The sequence below is a fragment of the Dermacentor andersoni genome, chromosome 7 (assembly GCF_023375885.2).
Source record: "Dermacentor andersoni chromosome 7, qqDerAnde1_hic_scaffold, whole genome shotgun sequence".
NCBI classification, from domain to species: domain Eukaryota; kingdom Metazoa; phylum Arthropoda; class Arachnida; order Ixodida; family Ixodidae; genus Dermacentor; species Dermacentor andersoni.
In genome coordinates this window covers 99,834,924-99,847,911 of record NC_092820.1, presented here as the reverse complement: position 1 = coordinate 99,847,911, position 12,988 = coordinate 99,834,924, and the positions used below count along the sequence as shown (strand labels likewise).

The 12,988-nt window shown below is 43.2% G+C and overlaps 1 long non-coding RNA gene across 2 annotated transcripts; it reads right to left on the bottom strand.

The window, feature by feature from the left end:
• Positions 1–4,646: 4,646 nt before the first annotated feature.
• Positions 4,647–12,896, bottom strand: LOC129385685 (uncharacterized). 2 transcript variants are annotated; one of them, XR_008613168.2, is made up of 5 exons: positions 12,433–12,896; positions 10,015–10,157; positions 8,984–9,052; positions 7,846–7,926; positions 4,647–5,543 (listed from the first exon to the last, which is right to left on the bottom strand). It is a non-coding gene; the product is annotated as an uncharacterized lncRNA (long non-coding RNA). The 2 variants fall into 2 exon arrangements; XR_008613167.2 differs by lacking the exons at positions 4,647–5,543; positions 7,846–7,926 and having other exon boundaries at positions 8,340–9,052.
• Between the last annotated feature and the right edge of the window lie 92 nt (positions 12,897–12,988).

Sequence of the window (12,988 nt, the reverse complement as noted above, 5' to 3'; positions counted from 1 at the left end):
AAACAGCTCCTACTAATAGCCTGCCGAGGCAGCCAATACGTCGTCGCGCATTGCTACCATACACTCTAAAAACTAAGGGAGTGCCGGGCACTCTCTTTGAGGGAGTAGCTGCTTGTCCCATATTTCACTCTCTTTTCGAGAGTAGATCGACCCTCTTTGAGAGAGAGTAGGTCAACTCCTCCTGACAGAGTTTTGTTACTCCACCGCAAGGGATTGCTAGTACTCTTCCGCAGAGTGATAATACTCTTCCTACAGGGAGTGCTAGTACTCTTCCGCAGAGTGCTAATACTCTCCCCGCAGGGTTAATAGTACACCGCCAGACCGAGTACTTCTACTCCCCCAAACAGAGTGCTTGTACTCCTTCAGAACAGAGTGCTAGTACTCTTCCCCCAATACCCTCTTAGCCAAGTCCTGGTCACGCATGCAGGCAGGAAATCTGATCAAATTAGGGCCGCTGATATACTGTTCCCTAGGCGGCTCCTCAGAGACACTGGCCCGATTCCAAGCGGCCTTCAGAATAGGCGTGAGCAAAGTTATGCAGGATTTTAAAGTCATTTTTTCGTGGCTATTTGCTGCCTACCGTGAGGCGTGACTGCTCTGAAGCGGCCTATGCGTATGCGTCACGAACGCCACTGAGGAGAAAAAAAAGCGAATTAATACTTAATCTGCAAATATCTTCGCAAATTTCACAATCAGAAGTGACACAATCTAATTAGAATACAATTATCAAGGGAATCACATACTTATCAAGAATCACAATGCTCTATACATCATGTGGATTCGAACCCGCGTACACTCGCATTTGTACAATTGAAAACACACATCATACCCATTACACCACAGCGCCGCCACGCCCAGTAGTGTTGTTTTAGAGGTTATATATATATACCGAACGTATTTGATGAATCGGCTGTGGTGGGTGGGGCTTCTCTGCAGTGTGTACTGGAATACGTGTGCGTTTGCATCATTTCCATTCCTTGCTACGACTAACGAAGGAAGACAACGTAGACGACAACGTGAGAACTATTCACGGCTTGTCGTCACCGCAGGAAAATAACAAATGTGCCGTTCAGCTCATGATCGAGTGCTTCTCCAGTCCATGTTCTCCAAAATACGCGGATACAAAGTATTGCGCCAACCATCCACATATGTGGATTTAATTCGCGCGTATACTGGTGAGCAACTGCGACGCCAGTACCAGGCATTTCGACGTGCCTCACGCTGCCGTGTAGGCGTTCTTTTCAAGTGCATTAGTTTAGAGTTTGGTTCAGTCCGCTGTGAGCTCTTGTCCTGCATTAGCAGCAGATCGTTAGCGTTTTGAAGCGCATGCATTCCAGCATTTGGAGACTGCTTATGCCGATACCCGCGTCAAATGCATTGGCACGCATGTTTAAATGACTAATGTGTCCACTTGTTACGCGTGCACTGCTCGTATCCTGTGGCAGTGCTCGTTCTAAAAGCTTCGAAGACCATCTACACTCATGCGTGTGTTCAATTTATATATGCACAGGATGGACTTGCCGGCTAGTTGGTTGAGCATTTTAGAAGAAACAGCGCAACACAAGGACAACGCAAAAACATGCCACACCACGAAGCGCTGGTGTGGTTGATGCTTTTTTTCGTCCTTGTGTTTGCGCTGTTTCTTCTTCCACGATACACGCACACCACAGGTACGCGAAAGTTTAGGAGCATAAGTGGTTAACTCTGTTTTCCCCGTTTTCTCTCAGTGTCAATGGCACAGTGCGTTGCCCGGAATTGTGCACGCTTACCCCCATATGCAGAAATGCATCATAACTTGAAGCCCATGCTTGACTTGATCTAAACGACGCAAGTCGTGAACGCACCAAAAGAAAGGCAGTGAGCGTCTTGGGGGACGTTCGCACCAGGCGTCGTTTATATCAAGTCAAGCATGAGCTTTGTATTAAGATACATTTCTGAATACGGGGCTAGACATCTGCTTCTTCCAGAAAATGTCGAAGAAACGCCCGCCAAAACCAGGCACATTCGTAAACTTAACTAGGCAATACGAAGCTCCATAGAAAAAAAAAGTGGTATTAAAAGCTTTCAGTATTTTTCTTTACTCCAAAATAGTTGCGCTCTCGTGGCTTCACTGTACAGAGATAGTGCAGCGTTAGCTAGAAAGCATGAATTTCCTAACTCCATGCCAAAATAAGCTTGTAAAATTATTTAGGTGCTAGAATCCAGGGTTTGTAGCGATCCTTGAAAATCCTTTATTTCTAAAATGCCATTTTCAAGGCATTGAAAACCCTTGAATTTTTAGAAGTACTGGAAAGTCCTTAAACTTGTACACTTGGCTAGACTTAGCAGACATTGCCAAGCGCTTTTTTTCCCTTCTGTGACACTCTTTCGCATGTCACAGAAAATTGTCTCTGGAGGTAATAGAAGGAAAGCGACATCCTTAAAGTTGAAATTACAAAGGAGCTGCAGATACCAGTTTTATGCACATGGAACCGGCGACAAATGTGCTTGGAGGAGCAGAAGCAGGAAGCTCAACAGTTGAGGCATTCGAAGAGAAGCCGTGAAAATTGAGAGCGACAGACACAATAAAAAGAAATTAGAAATGACTATTGCTTATTTGATGGTGAAAAAAGCTGAGGCAACAGATGACATCACATACACTGTCAAACCAAACAGTATTCAAAAACTGCAAACGTTGCAGGTCCAAGTAGTTAATTGTGCTATTGCAGAAAAACTTTGAGCACCTTCTTGAAATGCTTCCTTGTGTGCGTTTAGTGGTGGGCGGTGAAAGGCAAATTAGCAGTCTTTCAAATGTTTGAAATCACTGAAATGCGATTTGTTTTGTTTTCTTTAGTTTGCATTAAAGTTAACGGTGTTCTTGAACAAGTTATTGCCTGTCGAAACTACTACACACATTGCACGAGGTCCTTGAAGTTACTGTGTCGGGGCCTCGAAAGTCCTTGAAAACCATTGAATTTTTTTCTTCAATATTGCTACGAACCCAGTAGAACAACTGTCATGGAGTAAAAACCTTGGCTGAACCGGGAACGCAGAGCACAGGAAGACTAGAAATGCAGTAGTAGGCATGGAGGGCCCTGAAAAAAATGTGCCACATCCGCTCGTCTGCCTTATGTTTCTGCACCGACTGTCGCATTTTTAATAGAAGTGCACTTTCTGTTCTACTCCAATAAATGCAACATTACGAACTCCAGTGTGGGGCAGTCCTTCAGCCAGTGCAGAACTTTTTCTGTACATCCGAGTCAGCTCTGTCATTTTTCCAGCATTGTAGTACAAGATTTGTTAAACTGGTTTAGCAGAATATGAGCAGTATACTCTTAAATTAGCTGTTTATTTGTATGCACAAGTTCAGATCCTCAGTTTGGTTGCATGACAAATTGCCATACCTCAATAGATACAAGAAACAATTTTATTACAGTTTAATAAAATCCAAACAGTAATAATCACAACAATATAATGACATACATTTCTTTTGGTACGTATACAGCCCATGTCTTGGCAGTGTATAAATTCAACTATACAACGCAAGTACTGTGTCCTGACCACTATTATTCACATGTGTAAAACCATCACAGCAATTCAACAAATATCACAGTAATTAGTGACATACACTTTGTAACTGCTTTACATGAGCATAATGTATACAAATGGTCCCTGTGTACCTACACATGACTAGTGCCACCCGAGTACTATTACTCACAGGTGTAAAACCAACAAAGCAGTTCTTTAAAAAATATCACAGCGCTTAGTGACGTACATGCTGTAACTCCCTTGTAGAAACTTAATACAAACACGTGAGGACACAGAAAGCTAGCAGTGGGCATACATGGGAATACCACCGCCTCAATACTAATTCACAAGTGTAAAACCAACCAAGCAGTTCTTTAAAGAATATCACAATGCTTAGTGACATACATTTTCTAACTAGCTTATATAAGCGTTACACAAACATGAGAACATACACAAAGCAAGCGGTGCACCCGCATAGAAGTGCGGCCATCTGAACACGATTATTTGCAAATGTAAGCTCAACAGAACAGTTCGTTATAGTGACGCACATTTTGTAACTGCCTTATGCAAGCTTAGTGCAAGCACAAGAATGCAGAAAAATATAAATTAAAAACTTGCTCTATGCATACACAAACAGATCAACACAAATGGTAAACACCGCTTTGAAGACAAATGTGACTGTGGCAAAGCGCAGTGCTGTGCCGGTTGAAATTGCCACCCACAAAAGTATTGAGCAATGCTTAAACCACAGGCAATAAAGTGCTGAAAGACTGCGTCTCTAACGTAACTATTTTAATTCAAATTTCTTGAATATAGGGCTCGCTTGCAGATAAGGCATCTGATCCAACAGACCTGATTTTACACCTGCTACATGCATACAATGCACTCAGATATAACTGGTAATAATAATTATAAAAGGCATTTAAAAACTTGATAGTATGATGAAGATGCATGACTAGAAAAGTTCTGTCCCCCTCGTACTTGTTAAAAAGGTGTAAGTACGACACGTTCTTTTTTTTCCTCAATTTTTGCATTAATGGACAGCCGGGAACCTCAAACCGACACAAAAAAAAAAGATACTGCTATGTTAATAGTGGTATGAATAATTCTTTGTGAAAGCTTTTTTACATACGTTGCAGTCTCGTTTCTGGAGGTTGAGCTGTATCTTGCAAAATAACTTGAAAAGTGGTCACATGGGAGCATGACACTATATCATAATATTAGTTTCAGTTGACTCTCTTGCCCTACAAGTCGCTGCTCACTGTGGCCAGTGATGCAACAGCAGTGTCTGTGTGATTTTCATCACACTTTTGTCCTATGCCATTCTTACCAGAGTTGGCGGCACATAGATACCCAAATTTCGATAGTGTTGCTTTCTCAGGTGGTTGCTTTTGATTTGCTCAATATCAGTTGGCACTTCAGCTGCATCAAACTTCTTTTTTACCTCTTCAACAACAACATCAACAACAATCTTATGACACCTGTGTTGTCCTTCTAGTTGCCTACAAAGACCAGTCAATCTAGCAACAACACTGACAGTCTCTACTATCTTGTAATGGGGGAGAGGTGTGTCCCACCATGTGTTCCACATTGTTGTCACTATGTGGGCTGGCTGGGGAGGCAACAACTGTAATATGTTTGCATTTGCATATATTAAAGTGATGCTTGTACTGTGTTATAACACCTAACTTAGTCTTGCACTTGCTGCACAATAACACTGGCTCACAGTCGTGGTGAAAAGCTTTTGTATGTTGAGCAAATGAGTTGTATCCACTACAAAAAAAGTCAGTGATAGCACACATGTTGCTCTACCAGGCCTGGTGTGGTTCCTTCTGACACTGCTGCTGATGCTGACGAGCTGCTGCTTGCCTCGTACACTGTTGCAGCTGCAGTAGACATGGCAGTCTCTGCATCTATTGCTGCTGTGTCATCTGTCATGGTAACTTCCAAGTGGTATCGGGCTCACTTCTGCAACAGAGATGTTGTTTGCCCCTTGATCTCATGATCAGGGCCAATAATTTCGTAGGCATTGTCTCCTGCATCGAAGAACCAATAAGAACAGCATGAATTAATAAACATAGCTCTAAAAAGTACGGACATCAAGACTTAACCACAAGCTTTGCACATAAGTGACCGGGCTTAATGAATAATACTTGCAGGAGGAGTTACACAATTGTTTGTGTATATTACAGTAAAGCCTCATCAGAAGATATTCAAGAGGCACGGGAAACATGTCTCTCGAAACCAAAAATTTTGAGACACTGAGGAGCCAGACTAGATCACTTTATTATGCATCATCACTAAAGTATGTTTTGATACATCTGAAGGAATAAATGCTCAGGGTGGCTTAAAGGGCCCCTAAACCACTTCTCGACATTTTTTGAACATTTAAAGTAAACACGCGTATCGAAATCAGAATGCCGTCACGATCGACGAAGCCAAATGCCAGAGTGCGTAGCACTGCCGGAGCACCACAATATGAAGAATATGACCCCGTGCGCCTCTCTGGATCTATCCTGCACCCCCCAGTTTGTCCTGACGTCACCAGGCTGTCTCTGATGATGTCACCAGTTTCCGGTGCTGTCGATTTGTCAAACGAAAGTGTACGACTGCCGGCAAGGCCTGCAAGCAAATACACACACTCCTTCTTCCTCGTCGCGTTGCGCGCGATGCCATTGTGGGCAGCCAATGGGAGCAAAGAACAAACGCCAACAGAAGGGTCTCCCTATGAGGCTCTTCAACACGAGTCACCATACAGTTCCGTTGTATTAGCGCCACCCCTCGCAGGACGACGGGCCAGCGCGGCAGCAACAGAGCTCGTTGGTGTTGGCCTGTCCCGTAACATTTGGAGGTGTACTAGGCAAGGAAAAGACGATACTGTCCATATGGCGTGTACCAGATGAAAGAGTAAAATGAGTGGGGACTACTTTTCGATAATCAAACACACGTAGCTCCACTATTACTGCACCGTTTCGAAAAATTCTCGTGGCTACCTGTTCATTGCCTTATTGTGTAGAACTGCAACACCACAACTAAATTTCAACCTCGGTGGTTTAGGGGCCCTTTAAAGAAGACATTCACAGCTTTTTAGTGACTGTAGATTGTGTTAGCTTCCTTCCCAACTTCTAGAATTTAAACACTTCACTTTGCAAGCCTTGTTGCTCGCAGTACCTTTGAGGTGCTCTTAGGCGCTCGTCAGCTTCAACTGCCGACACTTTCTGCCCTGCACTGTCCTCGTTGCCCTCCTTTTCTGGTTCATGCTAAAAGAGACATGCGCGATTGACTTGTGTAAGGATTGCGTGATCTTTACGCCCTTCGGAGCACACAAGGTGCACAAAGTGAATGCGTCTGGGTTGTGTCCCTTCGAAGTAGTGAATACTTAAAAAGTCATCCTTAGTAACAAAGGTGTCTCTTGTATACAGTATTGTTAACGTGGCAAACATCGGAAAACCAACCAAACCATTTTCAGATGTCTCTTACAACCAAGTGCATCTTGTAATGAGATTCTACTGTACTGAATATTTTTCAACTATGGATCATCTGCATGTACATATAGTCACAAAGACATGTTGTGTGGAATGGCGAATCGGGAAACAGTTCGTACTCTTACTTTTTGTCCCTAACATAAGCAGCTGATAACAATATGATAAAAAAGCAGGCAATGAGGCTAGAATGGAACATAATCCTTCAGCTCTAAACAGTTTTTTGGGCCCACATCATTCCCTCATATGACATAAGGAAACAACTTGATAGCAGTAATGGCTGCATGTGATCTGAGTTGATTGAAACAAACTATACGTAAGGTTCTCCTGTATGTAATTTTATCAGAGTGCTTTTTAGGTGTCCTGCTGGTGATCCTGGCTGCGCGATGCTTCTCATGCTTTTTGGCACGATTCCTTTTTTTCCACTCCACTTTTTTTTCAGATTTTCTCCCCTTTCCCTTCCCCCTTGTGTAAAATAGCACACTTGAAGTATCAAATCTGTTGAACTAACGTGTGTATCAAACCTGTTAACATGTGTGCTTCTCTGTGGTCTGTGTTGTATTTTTGCGCTGCACAATTCAATTCAAGATGAAAGATGGAACGTCCCTGCCTTTAGTTTGTGTGTGTGTGTGTGTCTCTCTCATGTTTTGAAATATATGTACATTCAGGAGTGCCTGCATGCCCTTCTCTCCTGCTCCAGTGACGAAAAGGAGAGCCTGTTTATGTACCATAGTAAAAAATTCAAAGGTTTTCGCTGTGCCCATTACATCCCTTATCATATGGATCTGTCACAATACAGAGTAGCAGTGGTCCATAATACTAGCCCATCCCAACATAATTATAAATTAACACATACCGACATGCTGCGAAACAGCTGTTGCAAAGCCGCTGGTGAAGGAAATTTCCGCAGCACTGCAGTGGTACAGCCGAGTTCCACCTGTATAGTGACAAATCCATATGCGTGTTAGCAACTCAGTAGTTGCTGATGGTTTCATAAGCTCTACACTACACAATAAAGTAATCTAGACAACTTTGTTGGAACAAATGCAAATAATTAGGACACCACTTAAACACTAACACGATTAATTGCCCCCAATCTATCACTCACTAAGGGATAATACTACTGAAACATCGGTGGAGAGCTCAGATTAACACAGCCCATAAAGGACAAGCGTTCTTTGAGGAAAACAGCTATAACAGCGGTTAGTTTTCTTGATCATTTTATGTGGTAGCTTTGATTTAAATGTCATGCAGTACTATAAAATACGAAGTGCCGCATTTCTAGCAGCAGAAGGCGTCGTCAGGCTCATGGTACAACAGATTTTTGCACTGTTTGTCAGTGAGCCGACACATACAAAGAAAACCGAATTCACACATACATATACAGTGTCAAGTGCACTTCTCCTTCTGAAAACGCAGCCACCAGTTCCAATGTTGCTGAAAGGAAAGGTTATATAAAGTGCGAGACTGCATGGAACTGCCACTTATGACTGTAAGTGTATGGTCTGCTGATTGCAGAGGTAGTCACATGCTATTTCTAGTCTCTTTTAGAAGCATTACTAAAGAATAAATTAAAATCTATTCATAAGTCACGAATTTCATGCATTCACCGTTTGGCTAAATAACCTGCGAGAAAAAGACATGTTTACCTGGAATAGCAACCTTTTTTCCTGCTGCAAAACTTTCCTTCGAATTAATGAAATAACTTTACAGCGTCATAATGCGTTTCTCGCAACTACTTGCTGGCAGTGGTGAGTTAGTGTTTATATCCGACTCATTGGGCGACAATACTGCCAAACACAAATGCTTCACGAACACGAGAACACGTCCCTCGCAGAGAATAGCAACCATATATGCCTCTGTGAGACGTGATCGCACCTTTGTGGTCAAAATGTACATTAGAACGACATCACCATCTCATTAAAAAAAAAAAAGCCTCCGTACAAGGCAGCCGCCAACTGCATAATGTGAAATTGCAACTGATGTCCACTTACTGGTGGCCTGTGTTTGAGTCACTTTTGGCAGTTGACTGGGTGCTGAGAAATGCACGTGCTGGGTTGTCCCTGCAAGGCATACAGGGTTATGTCAAATGTTGAAAATATATATATGCCGGCATTTCATCAGTCGCAAAACAAACGAGTAAACTAATAAACAACTGTAATGTAGAGTACACATCATAAGATAGGCTGTCAACTGTTAATGCATTACGCAAAAAACCTAATGTATAGGAAAGACTATATGTATACACACGAAGCTGACACACAATTTAATTCGCTCTAGGTTTTTCCGTGCAGTATATTCAAATTATTATGTCTCGTGGTTAGAGCAGAATTAGTGTAAATTACGAACTAAATTATCTACCCTGGAAACTTTTCTTCAATATGCACGTGTGCGCGCTTCGAACGAGTAGCGTTGTAAAATTTACGTACATGGCATTTAACATAGTTGCTGAACACGGATTTCCTTTGCCCTGTGTCGTGTACAGTGAGCTACATATATCTGCCTTCCCCCCCCTTTTTTGTACTAGCCATACTGCGTGCCACTGCACCTATACGCACGTCAATAAACCTGACGACACAGAAATAAAAAAAGCGCCAATCACCCATGCCTGCATGTTGTAGTGGGCCTAACCTAACCAAGCATGGGCTGTTGCTTTTTATAGTAAACACAGGCACCGTGCTCATTGCAAGTATGTATCATGTCGCTAAGCAAATATGCAATTTTATTGTACCACTATTTTTTTATCACATGGATATATCTGTTGAGAGGCAAGACAAAAAGCAGTCACTTCTCAGAACTAATCAGCTTTCTTAAAACACATTTTTAACTTTTCAATGACACTTGCTGCTATGTGTTTGTCTCCAGAGAGCATACTTGATTTGACTTTCCAATCAGAGACATTACATAAATATACCATGTTAAGATGACTGCCTGGAGCACGTGAGAATTTTCATCTTCGTGTAACATACTGTATCTTGATTTTGTTGACATTTGGTCAAATGGTACACCCAATATACCCACATACTAGTTTTCTTGTCCAAATAACATGCCAATGTATTTTGATTTTTTGGCATTGGCTCCTCTGCACTACGTGAAGTCGCACTGCACTGGCTCTTTCACATCCTCGTGTCCTTGCAGCTGCCTTCTTGCGTTATATAAAGCGGGTGCCTGAAAAATATCGTATGCAAAAGTCAACACAAGGGCATGGTGCAAAACAACATCAAGACAGTCAAGGCCATGGCAATAAAAAAGTCTTAGCTCTTAGTCTTCCTAGTGAAATGCATGCAAAACATCCAAATGACTGCAACAGTCAACTGCTAAACTAACTTCAATCTTTAGATTTAAGCAAAAAAACAAATAAACCACAGTTCATCCTTGTTTTTCATGAATGTTAGAATACTCCTGCTAATGAATAGAATATTGGTCATTTTCAGACGTCATAGGTCTGTCATGAGTCTGGTGTATCGCAAACACCACTTCTGACACATCCTAAGCACGTGCCCAGTGTGCCGCCCCCCCCCCCCCCCCATCCCTGGTTGTGCCACTGCTGAAGCCATAATTTGAGGATTATAGCTGCAAACATGATTCTCAGTAGGGATGAAAATATTGTCCTTCAGCTCAATGGATATATAGATGTGCCTATAAAAAAGGGCAACAAGGCTTGTTATGGCAAGCTTACCCACATTTCAATACTAACAAGTTCACTGCAGCCTGCATCTAAGCTTACTAAAAGGCATGAACTTATTTTCATGCATGAGGTGCGCAGTGGAGTTCATTTTTGACAGACCCGACTACTGCTGCAGTTTGAAATCTAGCATTTTACATTCTTGTAGGCATGTAAAAGTTGCAGTTAAACCGCAGTTATTAGTTTATTACACCAACCTATTGTTCTGTGTACGACAGACTGGTAACACGGAATTAAAGCAACATTTTATTTTGATATTTTATTTCTCTACTAAAAATATTCAAGCGATAAACACATCTTGATCTGCCATGCTATAGCAAAATGCACACATTACGCTTGTAACCCCCAGAGGAAGGCTGATTTAGCTGTTCATATGACATAACTCTGACACGCCAACTCATATTAGCAAATGCACAGGCATGTCCAAAACAATAAGCGTATGCAAAGCGCCCCTGCAATTGTAATTCCACACAGCAGCCGTTATATTCGATGCCGATGCGTAACTAGCTGCTCGACAATTCACCGAGTTCGTAGACATAAGCATCCTTTCAGTTTCGCACCGTGCACGAAAACCACAACAGGAGACAAAACCAGACCTATAATCACACCATTTCAACATGAGCAAAAACAGTTCGGTCTTAGGGATAAACACTGTGAGAGCGATTTAGTGCGCGACGGCGACGGCGACGAGCGACGGCTTCGAGCGACAAAACGGGCCGTCGCTTGAACAGATGGCTCGGTTCTGGAAATCTAGAAATCGTCGCTCGTCGCCCAGAAGTGCTATGAGCGACTAGCCAATAGCGCGAAGCCGGAACTGGATGTACATACATCGCTCAAATACTACCGATTGTCGCGCGGAACGAGCATATCATTCAATTTTTATACGTGCAAGGATAAGAACGTACTGCAAGACCACCGGAAATATTTTATGCTACTTTTTATAGTAAAATACATCAACGTAAATTACTAAAGCACGCGTCACGCGTGACTGCAGCCCTCATGCCGGCAACACCGGGGAGGCGTCGCTCAAAATCGTCGCTCGCACGGAGTACGACTTGTAGGCGACAAGCGAACGCGACAGCCATCTCCGTCGCGTCGCTTGTAGCTGCCGCGCGCAAGATCGCTTAAATGGGGTTTATACTTTTTTCAGAATAAAACATGGATTCTTCATGCGTTTTCAGTAAGTTCAAGATAACGCGCCCAACTGACCTCTTGCAGCATGCAGCTGAATGCCTGCGGCAAAGTTTCTAACTAGCACTGGTGCTGCACGTAACTTCAGTGGTCGCAGATTCCCCCTGCGCGAGACACCGTCAAGCGCGCGGTTTACCTATAAAAAAAAAGCATGCTGCCAGCAAAATGACGCCTTCTGTTATGTGATTCCTTAGTTCAACAGCGTTCCGTACACAGTAGACTGCCAAACTGAATAAATTCAAACACACAAAACGCACGCTAATCACGCTCCGCATAGGCTCGGAATCACGGGCTGGTGAACTAACCATTTTAAGCGTCCTCTCGCCTGGCGTCTTATTGAACATACCATAGTTCTGGCAGCGTTTGCGATTTTTAAAGCTCTTACGGACAACGGCAAAGTTATAAAATCACATGCAGTTATCGCGACGACTGGCTTTTTCGATTGACATCGAGAGATAGCGCGTACGCCTAGTCCTTTGTCAATCGCGTCGGCTAAGCGCAGCGACGACTTCCTGGCGATAGCATGATATATACGGAGAATGTGCACCTAAGTTAGAATTCACTTACCGTGGAGGATTTGTTGTTATATCCAAGGCATGACGAACGACTGTCGTGTTTTCGTGGCGGCGCGAGATGGCTGACACACGATCTCCCTCGGCTGGCCTTTGCTCGCTGGACGGATCTTCTTTCTCGGGTGCTGTGTTGTTCCGCGATCGTGAGCGCGCGCGCGCGCGGTGGAGCCACTCCGAGTGAAAAAGTAGAGCGCTCGCTACGCGTTCCTTTGAACTGCGGCGGCCTGTTCTCTTAGAAGCAAAACGATGTGTTCTTTGCTCAGCGTGCATGAATGATACATTGCCATGTTCGGGGCCAGCCACCTACAGTTGAAGCAGAAGATTACGCTACGTTTTGTTTTCTATTGCCGCAAGAGTCTCTCTTTTCTATTGTCGCAAGAGTCTTTTCACTCTCTCTCTCTGAAGGGGAGAGTGAAAAGCACATTTCACTCTCTCCTTGGTGACAGAGTGAACAATGCATTTCACTCTCCTCGACATTTTGCGAGAGTAAAACGACGCTTTGAAGAGTGAACCGGCAGCTTCACTCCTGCGATACCCTTCCTAGTTTTTAG